The following is a 12,353-nucleotide window of genomic DNA, read 5'->3' as shown; positions in this document are numbered from 1 at the left end:
GTGGCCACAGATCGACCAACCGATCACCGAAGCGTCACCGGAGACGAGCTCCCGCGGCGGATCTCGTCAGGCTCCGATGGAATCGGGGCCTAGAGCATGGGATCGAGGGGGAAAACAAGGGGGAAAGCAACCTGGGCTCACGGGGAGTGTAGAGGCGTCGAAAGCGTGCTCGGGGACGGCCTGAGGAGGGCGAACTACCGCGGCGATCAACGGCGGCCCAAGGAAGAAGACGACGGCGATCTGACTTCTTGGGGGCTCTCGCCGTCATACGGCTTGCTTGGGAGCTTTAGGAGGTCACTGTGGTTCTTCCACGCGGCTCGGAGGAGAGAGAGGGAGGCTGGAGCGGCTTGTCGACGGCGAGCACAAGCCTCGGCCATGGCGGACAGAGAGGGGGAAGCACAGGGGGCGAATGAGGAGGGGGAGAGGATGGGAACGGGAGCGGGGAGGCTTATCCCTCCATGCTAGCGCGACGGGGAGGTCCAGGCAGGCACGCAGGTGCGTGGCCTCGCCGGAACGAGCGGCGGCCACCTCCTGCTGCTCGCTGGCAAGAGGAAGACGACAGCGAAGGGATGGGCCAGGTGAGCGTCACGCAACTGTTTTCTGTTTTCTTTCTTTTCAGTTTTCTGTTTTATTCTTTCTGGCATTTGTTTGATTTTCTTTTTGGCTCCAAACTATTCCTAAAATAGTATAAATAATGATGGGGTGTTATTTGGAATATTTCCAAACCCACATAAAGTTTTCAACCTTTTATGAAACTCTAAAATATTTGAAATCAAATATATAATTCATTTCAGTGTCTTTTGTGTTTAAAATAAAATGCCAAAAGTATTTTTAAAAAGAAATCCACCCCTGAATTGTTGTTTCCAATATTTATAAAAAAATGGACTTTTATGAAGGCCATTTTGGGTTCATTGTTTTGTTACAATTTTGAATTGTTTTGAATATGGAGTTGCTAGGGATTTTCTCTTTGATTTCCATTTTAATTTTTAATGCAAGAATGAAAATAAGAGCACAATCTTGTTAATCATCAAAGGGGTAGCTAGGGATGTGATATGCTGCTTGTCTAGTTGTATTAAGCGTTTTGTTGTTGATTGTTACAGTGACCATTGATGACCGTCTTATGGGTCGATTTCCAAAGAGTCTAACCTCTTTGAAATGAGGTAAGGACCTCCGTTTATAGGCAAAGGGGTTACCTACAGTGCTCGGTGGTAGGTTCACAAAGAGTTACAGTGAACCTAGGGCGGTGCTTATCCATCTACCGCTGTCAGGTTCATTTAATGCACGTCTTGTCCTTGTTAGCGATGTGTTGGTGAAGACACATATCCAAGTGTTTGGACACCTGGATGATGCGCTGGCGCATGTGGAATGCACTGGCACTTTGGGGTCGGTGGCACTATGGCAAGGGTGGTTGCCAACCAGTGGCTAGGCCCGTCATACCGTCAAGGAGCTTTCTGGGGCCTTGATTCTTCGTCCTCGCAAGGGAGTTTGTCGGGGGCTTGACTCATCATCCCGACAAGGGAGCTTGCCGGGGTCTTGTACTTGGTGAGTTCATCGTGCCCACCAAATAGGCGCGACCTTGGTCATCTTCTCGGCAAGGCAGTCTTGTCAGGGCCTTGATAATCTTGGGGGTTGCATCTTGACTAGGTCCTGCCATGCCCTGCCTGCAGGGGCTCTTCGCGCCCGTGCACAAGTCTGGGGCACTAGGGACCCCAGTCGTTAGTGCACCGACACAACCACTCCCACGACCCGCAGTCAATGTGCATGATGGGAAAGAAGTAAAAACCATCATAACCACAAGGAATTATGGTCGTGTGTGCTTGTGCACTGTTTTTGGGCCTAGACCAACAACATCAAAAACACAAGTGTGGCCCATGCCTGGGGGCTAGTGTCGGTGTACTAAGAAATGGGGCCCCTAGTACCCAGACTTGTACACTGGCAACCACGACCTCCGTGCCGAGAAGAGTTTGTCGGCCAACACCAACAGGAATAAAAAGCAAGAAGACAAGGCCCCGGAAAGCCACCTTGTCGGGAGGATAAGACCCAACAGCCACTAAACTACGTGCTTAGTGATCTACCATGTATTGTTTTACCTTGTTCCAAACAATGGGTTGCTTGCGAGTGCATTCAAAGTACTCACTAGCTTGCCACTAGTTATTAATTGGACAGATATGGAAGAATAGAAATAAGCTGATGAACATGCAAACTAGGTCACTTCCCAGTTAGAATGCATGTGGGATTAAGGCAGATGGTATGGGTTCATGCTATCTTTGAAGAGTCCAGGTACGAGTTTATGTTTGGTGTTAGCCCTTCATTGCTCTATCTGTGTAAGACTCAACCATAATAGTCATATTTGTGTAAGACGGTATGTAATGGATGTAAGACTCTTGATTATTTAGCTTCTATGTGTTTAGTGGGCATTTATCTCTAGGATCATTGTACACGTGCATTCGGTGACTTCAACTTATGAGGATGGGTCCTCACGGAGCTAGTATATAAGCCATCCGGAATTTAGGAAGCCTTAGTTAGCATGGACGTTAGATAGGATGAAATTATTTTCAAAAATTATACCTAGTATCTATACTTAGGAGTTTCTACACTTCTTATCTCTTCTAGTCCCATTTCATACCTTGCTGACACCCGTCCCCTTAAACCATGTAAGTGGCCATCATATCCGAGGACCTCCTAGCATCCTCCATTCCCCTAGCCTGCAGAAGTGCCAGTTTCACCGACCACCCATTTTCCTCTACCACGAGCACTGGGTCGATGCCACCACAAAGGAGTACCATGTTGATGTGGAGATAAAGGCAAATGACTCCCTGACGAGCTAAGTTTTTGAAGGACCGCATATGGAGATATTGGTGATCGTAGTGGAGACGGCAGCATGGAAGGCACTTATCCACCTTCGATACATCATCCTAGAGATGGCCGACGAGACAACTACTTGTCACGTACCTTTATGAATGATGATATTAGCGCGAGTTGGATATTGGTCCCATACAAGAAGGATGGAACACCACTCACGTCGAGACCAACTTCAGTCTCTATGCCAACATTCTGGCTCACAACCTGCTTAAGGAGTGCGTGAAGCTCCGCATGGAACTCCAGCTGACCCGAGAGCTACTACATCATGCCAAGATGAAACCAGAAAAAAATAAGAAGGATGGAGCCCCTAATGGAGGAACAACTATTGCTTACAGAGAGGAGTGCCCCTGCTAGAGATTCACGTGCTCTGGGGAAAAGTCGACGTTGTCTCATCAGTGCGAAGGACTACTTTGAGCTCTTCATCGGACAACGGGCGAAGTGTCGTCGGGATGGAATACCTCATTCTATGACCCCCTTGACTGGAGATGACAACCGTATGAAGATGACAAGGAGGAAGATCTGGAGGAGCATGAGTACAAGACCCATCACTCCACCACCTGAGTCCAAGAACCCCTAGGGTAGGACAAGTCAGGTATTCCCCCATGCAAAGTCGAGTCCATGTAAAAAGCGCTATTGATAATGGCCTTAGCAGTAGCGCTTGATATGTAAAAAGCACTACTTCTAAACGGGCCCAACAAGGGCACCAACGGTAGTAGTAGTAGGAGCACGCGCATGCGAAAAGCGCTACTACTATTCGGCCCCACTTATCATTAGCTTTGCTTTAGAAAAAGCGCTACTAGTAAGCGTGGCTGTGGGCAGCTTTCACCCACACATACCCCCTCTCCCCCTTCCCCCCTTTGCCCTCTCCCCTCCTTTCTCCCATCCTTTCTGTAAGGTGCTTCTCCATTGTTGTTGCCCTTCTTCTCTCTTCCTTATACCTCTCTTCTCTCCCCATTAATGCCCCCTCCACCCTAATTTTCCTCCATAAATGGCCTCTTCTAACTCTACCTTCCACATTTATTTGGCTCTCTCCCCTTTCGTACATATAAATCTAGCTAGCTAGGTCATCTCTCTCCCTCTCCACTAGTTATCTAGAGTCATCTCTCCTCACAACAACTAGATCTAGCTATTTATTTAGCCATGCACAACCTCCCTCGGGATATAGGTGAGTAAAAAGTTGTGCATTAGAATAATGGGAATATGTGTGTTTGCGATATGAAGGGATTTGTGTGAGTGACATGTCCCGTGAGTTGCTTATGTTTTGCGAAATGTCGATTTATTTACGTTTTGGCCAATTTTGAGCAAACTCGATAGGTCCTATTTTTAGGCAAGGTCATGCCAAATTTTTGTATTTCTTTGATGCATGCATGCACTCTGTTTATAACCCTTTTGCTTGTTATACCGTGCAGTCATGAAGGTGAGTGGAAGGAAGGTGGAGCGATACTTGCAATCCGTGATGATCGACATGTATGCAAATAAACGGACTAGGATTAGATGTCCGTGTACAAAATGCAAAGAAGGAGTAATTTTGGACCCTTTTGATGGTGGCAGTTTGAAGGCCCACTTGCTGATCAAAGGTTTTATGGATGGCTCTACTTGGTGGATAAATGAAGATGGTGATGATGATGTCCACATGGCAGGGAATAACAACATGGGACTAGATGAAGAGATACCTGATCGACACGAAGACTATGGCACCGGACATGGCGGCAGTGAAGAGTCCGGACACGGCGGTGGGGAAGAGTCCGGGCATGGCGGTAGAGAAGATTCTGGACACCGCGAAGAAGCAGAGTCCAGACATGGCAGAGAAGAGGCGACGGACACGCCGCAGACTTCATTCTACTAAGTTCAGTCGTGCAGGAATCTCATGTTTGAGACCTCCTTCACAAGAGTACGACTAGCGACAAAGTTGCTTCTAGAGAGGAGGCCAAGCTGGCGCAACTTGAAGTAGACTCGAAGGCTCCATTATATAATGGTTGTGATCCGAAGGTTACCCTTTTGAGTTTCATGCTCGAACTTCGAAAGAAGGTCAAATACAAATGGAAAAACAAAAGACTTGATGAGCATTTCAAGTATCTACATAATAAAGTTCTTCCGCTGGGAAATTGTGTCCTACTAGTGTCGCTGAGGCAAAGAAAATCGTTTTCCGTCTATTAGATACCACGCATGCATCAATGATTGCATCACTTATCGGGAGCAGCAGGTGGAAAAAACTACGTGTCTACTATGCAATGCTTCTCGATACAAGAAGGCAGGAAAGAAAGCTCCTCGAAAAGTTGTATGGTACTTTAAGATCACTCCCCATCTGCAGTGGTATTTCTTATATCGTAAGGATGCAAAGCTCATGCGCTGGCACGTGGAGAGGAAGAAGCCCGATGATGGAGATGATCCGAAGATGAGACACCTCGCAGATGCTAGCCAGTGGAGAGCATTCAAAACCGAATAACAATTTTTGGGAGAAGATAAAAGTAAAATCGTGCTTGGTGCGTGTACGGATGGCATGAATTCATTAGGAAGCCAGAGCACCAACCATAGGACATGGACCGTCTTTGTATGGATGTACAACCTCCCCCCATCGAAGTGCATGAAGACAAAGTACATACACATGAGCATGCTGATTCAAGGGCCAAAACATCTGGGAAATAATATTAACCTGTATATGGGGCTTCTGAAAGAGGAGCTAGGCACGTTATAGAAATCACCGGTCAAGACATGGGACGCTAGCACAAGAGAATATTTCTTTATGAGAGTTGCGCCGATGACGAGGGTGCATGACTATCTTGATTACAGGTATACGTTAGGCTAGGTGTGCCACGGATAATGTGGATGCACGAGGTGCATGGATGATGCAACATCTCAACAGCTTATGTCAACGAAAGATGGCGGGTCTAGGAAAACCGTGTACATGGGGCATCGTAGATGGCTCGAAAAGGATGACCCATGGAGAAAACGTAGAGATCTATTCAATGGTTTGGTTGAGCATCGAGGACCTCCACGTAAGAGGAGCGGCACCAAAATCAACGAGTTGTTGAATAACTCGGAATAGTGTCCTACGCCGGGAATGATGGAAAAGGCGCCGGACCCGATGTTGAAGGTATGGAAAATGAGGTTTGTTTTCTGGGACATGGAGTACTAGTCCAATCATTACACACCTCATTGCCTTGATCAAATGCATATGATTAAGAATGTCCTTGAGAGCTTTCTTGGCACACTATTGAACATGCTGGAAAAGACCAAGGATGGGCCAAAGGCAAGGAAAGACTTGGAAGATTTGGAGATTAGGGGGTCTCCACATGCCCGTAAAAAGTCGACGGAGGAGACACAGATGGAGACGGTGGCCGTGCGAAGGGGAAGGGAAGTCAACAATAAGGAGGATAATTGTTGCCCCCCTTCTTTCTTCACCTTAAGTCCGAAGGAGATCGATCAATTTATCAAGTGCCTTACGGGAATGGAAGTCAGTTCTGGTTACTGTGGGAAGATAAGAAGATTTCTAGACACCAAGAAGAGAAGGTTCAGCGGGATGAAGTCTCATGACTGCCATGTGATGATGACGCAGATACTCCAAATTTCCATTAGAGGGATAATGGACAAGCACGTCCGTGAGACGCTTACTGGTCTGTGCAACTTCTTCGACGTTATGTCTCGATAGTCCATTAGTATGGAGCAGCTCTGAAGGCTACAAGAAAAGATCATTGTCATACTATGTGAGCTTGAGATGTACTTCCCGCCCGCATTCTTTGATGTCATGGTGCATCTGTGTGTCCACATCGTGGAAGACATCATAGACTTCGGGCGGACATTCCTTCACAACATGATGTCGTTGAAGAGGATGAATGGGTTCATCAAAGGATCCGTTCGTAACATGTCCCGTCTTGAGGGGAGCATCATCCAGGGGTATCTGGCCCAAGAGTGCATCTCCTTTGCGAGAATTATATAGGTAAAGAAGACCCGATTGTTGGTTTTCCCGTCAACAAGCACAATGGGAGGCTCGGAGGAGAAGGTCACAACAGTGGTCGAGGGGAATTGCACATGGACTACTCAGATCGACGGGACGATTTTGACAGAGCCAACTTAGTAGTGCTAAAACACCTAGATGTGGTAGATGATTATGTGACACTGAACAAACAAATCATCGCAAAGAAGTACCTTGATCAGGGGATGCACAAGACGGACAACGAAGTTACTGTAGAGTACAATGCCACTTTCTTTCGTTGGTTCAAACAGAAGGTTCGTGCTAATCCCCCGGAAGAGGTCAGCATGGACGGGTTACTCATACATGTCTTAGTACATGGACCCACGCCCATATTTGTGTCCTTTGAGGCATACGATATTAACAGGTACACATTCTACACGGAGGCCAAAGACATGGACAATGATTACCGACTCCAACCGCACAACTGAAAGATTATACGGAAGGGACGAACAGATGTGCGAGCTTAACTAGCTAGAAGGCAAGATGCGACGATGTTCCATGTCAGGTGGGCTAAGGCCGCCGTAAGATAAAACAAGTATTTCACTACCATGTCTATACCCGACGCAAAGAGCGTTACCGTGAACGTTAACGTCATCGCCAGAACTGAGCCATTGATACACGCTAAGCACGTGACACAATGCTTCTTCATAACCAACCCGACCAATCCCAACCGTGTTGTCGTGAGGAGAGGCAAAAGGAACATCGTCGGAATGGACAGAGTCACCAACGAGGAAGACTATGACCAATACGGCAACCCGATGAGGGAAGATGGCGGTGACAATGAAGCATAGTGAAAACAAGAATCAAGACTACATTACCTAAGAAATATCGTCCTCCATGGTGCCGAAAAAGAAGAATCAAGACAACGAACAAGAAATGAAAGAACCTCAATGTGAAACGTCTTCGACGCAGCTGAGAAAGAATCATTTATATATATGTATCTATTTTGAGTATGAAACAACACATGGTTCCGGTAATATTTGCGCAGTGTGGGAGGGAGACGTTCTCGTCGTCGACTACAAGCGTGCAAGGCCGCCAGGGGAAAAACAAAAAAAAACAAAGGGGAGAAAACAATACAAAAGAAAAAGAAAAGTAAAAAGAAAAGGAAAGGAAAATAATAAAAAGGAAAGAAAAATAATAAAAAGAAAGTAATAACGAAAATAAAGAAAATAAAGTTAGCACTAGCACTGAATTGGTTCGAGCGCTACTGCTAACTTGGTAGTAGCGGGTTCTAATCCAACGCTACTACTAAATGTCCTAGGTCAATTAGCAAAAGCGCTGAACATTAGAGAAATCCAATCATTCTAGGAGGGGAATGGAATATAGTGGTGCATGACTAGGCGAGGATGGCTGGGCGTGATGACGGGTTGCTTCTCCTCGCCTTCCTCTCCTTTTCCGGGTGCGACGCAGGGAGAGATGGGAACGGGGGAGGGGAATATTTAGGCGATTTTGGTTTTTGCGACGATCTGTTTGAAATTTGTTAGGGCACCCAATATTGTATTTTAGTTTTATGTAATAGCTCCTCCAATGGATTGTATCTTGTTGTTCTATCTAAAAGAGTTATCTTTCAACAAGTTTTGTGCGAAAAAGAAAATATTGGTTGTCTAGTTTTGATGCTAAGGCTAGTCACAATGAAAGAGTCATAGGTAGTATCATGCAATAACTATTTTATTCTGAGATGTTACACAGTTAAATGGGAAAAGGAAAATTTTAATATCAAGATATAATACCATATCATATTCAATTAAGCTACATACTTCAGATATAGTACATGGTGTACCATTAAGGCTTATGTAAGGTGAAACACAAGACTACCATTGCTGGCTTACTATTAAAGGCAAGATTGTTGTTCTTTCGTTTTCATACATTTTGGACTTGTGTTGTTGCACTTGATTCCTCTTCGACTTCTTTCAGTTCAACGTAAAACCTTTGTTATGTCAATCTTGTCAATTATCATTGACCTAATGCATTAACTATGAGTTTGGGTATAGTGGCTCCTCTAATGGATTGTATCTTGTTGTTCTATCTAAAAGAGTTATAATTAAATGATTATTAAGTTTTGCGAGAATATCCGAGTGGCCTATGTTTTGTTGGAATGTTGATTCATTTCCGTTCTGGAAAATTTCACATGCTCCACATGTCCACTTTTTAGCAAAGGTCATGCCGAAATTTCCGTCGATTTCTGCAAGGCATGTGCTAGAAACTAGGACATATGGAGTGCCTGGGAATTGTGGGAAAGGGGAATGAATCAACATTCCGCCAAATATAGTCGCCCTTTTATTATTCATGTTATTCGGCCTATAATTAAACTGTTATAATTAAATACTCGTAGGATATTAATTTGTCTAGCCATGACGAACATGAGGGATCTCGTCGACATGAAGAAGACTATTTTGAGGAAGAAAATCATTTTTTCGATTACCCGGACGAACTTGAGATGCGGATGTAGGGTGGCAATGAGACCAGCCCCGACAATGCCACCGACAGCAATAGTGGTACCGGCACCAAAACCGGCGGTGATGTTGATGTACCCGGTGAAGGACAAAAGCCGAAGAAGACAAGAAAACCAAACGAGCTCGGCACCGGACAAATTGTGGTCACGGCGATGCACGCCGCGAAATTAGAGCCAACAGCGCCAGAGTCGGCACGCAAGTGCTATGGCAATAAACTAGGATGAATCCTTAGGGAAACCGCCGACATAAACGACGAAAAGTTAAAGAAGATACCACATATGGAGCACACGCTCCTAACCAAGTTGCACAATAAGTTGTTGTTCCCAGGGTGGACTGAAAAAACCTTATGTGGGATGAAATACCCCTGACAAATATAAACAACAAGGCAATGGTGACATTCACCAACGCCTTGTCCGCCTTGAAAGTAAGGGTGAAAAAATTGATTCTGAAGAATGAACCATGGTCCAAGATTCATGCTAAGAATCCATCACTAACGAAGAGGACATAAAAAATTTCAAGGAGACTTGCGCTACAGAAGAAGCATAGAAAAAGTCAGAGAAAATGAAGGAGCTATAGGCCAGGAACACGCCTGCCCACCGCCTCGGAAGAAGTGGTTACGAGGGGAGGAGGCACGTATGGGCCAAGGAGGACATCGAACATGAAAGTCATGGAATCCGAAACCCCTTGGCGGAGTTCACCAACCCGTAGGAGCGTGAATGGATCAAGGACCGACACCAGTGGGACACCGTCAATAAGGTCTTTTATAAGGACCCGGAGACAAGGGAGTTCATGAGACTACCGGTAATTGTTCTATTACCACCTTCTATTAATTAGACTCCAATCAATTCGACAACAAGTTTTGTCATATTTATAAACCATCCACGGCCCTTTTGCAAAAAGAGCGGCACCAAAAGGCAGCCAAAAGCGACAATTAATCTCAGTCGTCGGCGAGGCCCAAATGGGACAACCCTTTAAATCGGGCCTTGAACATACTTCAAAATGTATCGATGGACAAACCTCCGTCTTATGGACGTGTGCACGTCGTCAGCGATGGCGCCTCGCGGATGACGTGCTACCAGGAGAAGCCTGAGAAAAAAAAGCAGAGACGACAGCTTTCTCAACAGACCCATCAACGAGAAGGTCGTGCAAGCCATGGTAATGCAGCCGTGGCAGCATCCTTGGGGCAATTTGGCGAAGGTAATCGACAATAAGGTCAATGAAAATGTGAGACCTAAGAAGAGTTGGCGAAGGTAATCGACAAAAAGGTCAATGCAGCCGTGGCAGCATCCTTGGGGCAATTTGTTCTGGCAGTTTTTGAGTTTGTGAGGAGGAATCCAAAAAAAGGGCCACGAGACTTTCCCCTTCTCAGCTTTGTCGGGAGCAATTCGGCGAACATCACACCACCAGCACCTGCTCATGCAACCGCAGATGCTCCCGTACCTGGTCTCGCTACGGTTCATTGCAGCCCGTCCTCCGTCTCTAGCGTGCTTGGCGGGGCTCCGTCTTTGGCTGATCTCGATGCCATCACGGTAATTACGCATCATACACTCTTCACCAGCATGTCTATATAGTCTTCCATTTCAGTTGCATTTCAAATGTCTGACATCGTAGTCATGTCTTCACAGGCTGACGAAATCCCGTGCACCCTACTGTACGATGTCAACGACCAGAAGGTGGACATGGGAAAGGCAATGATCATGAAGCTGAAGGAACGCATGCTCCACAACCAATAGATGCCCCATGTCGTCTTCAAAGATTGTGTGGCCATTGTAAAAGCGGGCATTGAGGATTTGACTCTTCCGACACCAGTCGATGACGGCGAGACCCCTAACCAGATTGGTGCATACAAGAGTTGTATCTTGCCTTGGCCGAAGAATTACCTTCGTGTCGAGGCGCCCGGTAGCACATCAACGACAACTCCTCAACAAGGTATGAACACCACCCACCTACCCAATTACCTGCATCTGTTGAGGAGGTTGATAGCGGTGGACACGGTGAGGGAGAGGCTCCATTAGTGCCAACTGACGTTTCCCCCGTTGAAGAAGGAAATGTTGATGATGTCATGGAGGAGGATCCTGATGATCCTAACCAGTATACAATACCGGCTTTGACAATGCTCGGGAGTATGAATCAGGCTATGAGCATGGAGATGACTTGATGATGCCTGAATTGCCGGAGCCGCAACGTCTTACGGATGATTGCAAAACGTCTCTCATTCATGCGATCCTTGCAGGAGACGCCTCCAGATGGCGCCTCTACCCAGCAAGAGCAACACGAGGGGCATCCGCTGGTAATTAGCCCGATGACGTAGGGGGGTGCTGCTTAGGAAAGGTATGGCGGGCTCACTACCGCCACCCGCCAACAAGCAAAAGAGGAGACTGGAGAAGAAAGTATCTAAAGGCGCCAGAGCTGCTTCAAGCAGCATGCAGCCTCTAAAGCCCCGGGAGGTAGACAGAATACCTGTCGTAGCTGCGGATCGTTGCCATGTCGCCGGCAACCCAATCCTACCTCAGAAAGCGCTAGAGAATATACAGAACAATGATCTAAGGAGACATCATGATGATGTGCTCGCCATATAGAGAAGACTTCTCAGCACGGAAAAACCAGGAAACCCGCTTTACCTTGCTAAGGTTCCGGGTGCGATGTCATATGTCGATAGATGGCCTGCAGAAAAGTTCATCCTGCGATTTGACTACATCTACGACATGGTCCACATGACCAAGATGGATTTTCAGTTCATCCGCATGTATGCATTGTATCTCAACTACATCATCAAGCGCAAGTACATAGAATATATCTGTGTCGTGGACCCATACTATATGCACGAGAGCTTCTTTGCAGTCTGCAAAGAGCACCGTGACTATGCGAGCAAGTATATATGTGATTTCATGATCGGTAATAAGGACAAGGAAACGATTCTCCTGCCTTATCATCCCACATAGGTCATCCACGCATATCCTTTGGTATGTTTTCATCATTTCTTTGCAAGCATTGAGGCTAATTTGAGGTGTACCTATTTTGCGCAGCGGGGGGGGGGGGGCATCCTCATTTGTCTGTGCCCACAA

Source organism: Hordeum vulgare, chromosome 2H, assembly GCF_904849725.1.
Source record: "Hordeum vulgare subsp. vulgare chromosome 2H, MorexV3_pseudomolecules_assembly, whole genome shotgun sequence".
NCBI lineage: Eukaryota > Viridiplantae > Streptophyta > Magnoliopsida > Poales > Poaceae > Hordeum > Hordeum vulgare.
The sequence above is the reverse complement of the archived record's forward strand: the minus strand, read 5'-3'. Positions refer to the sequence as shown.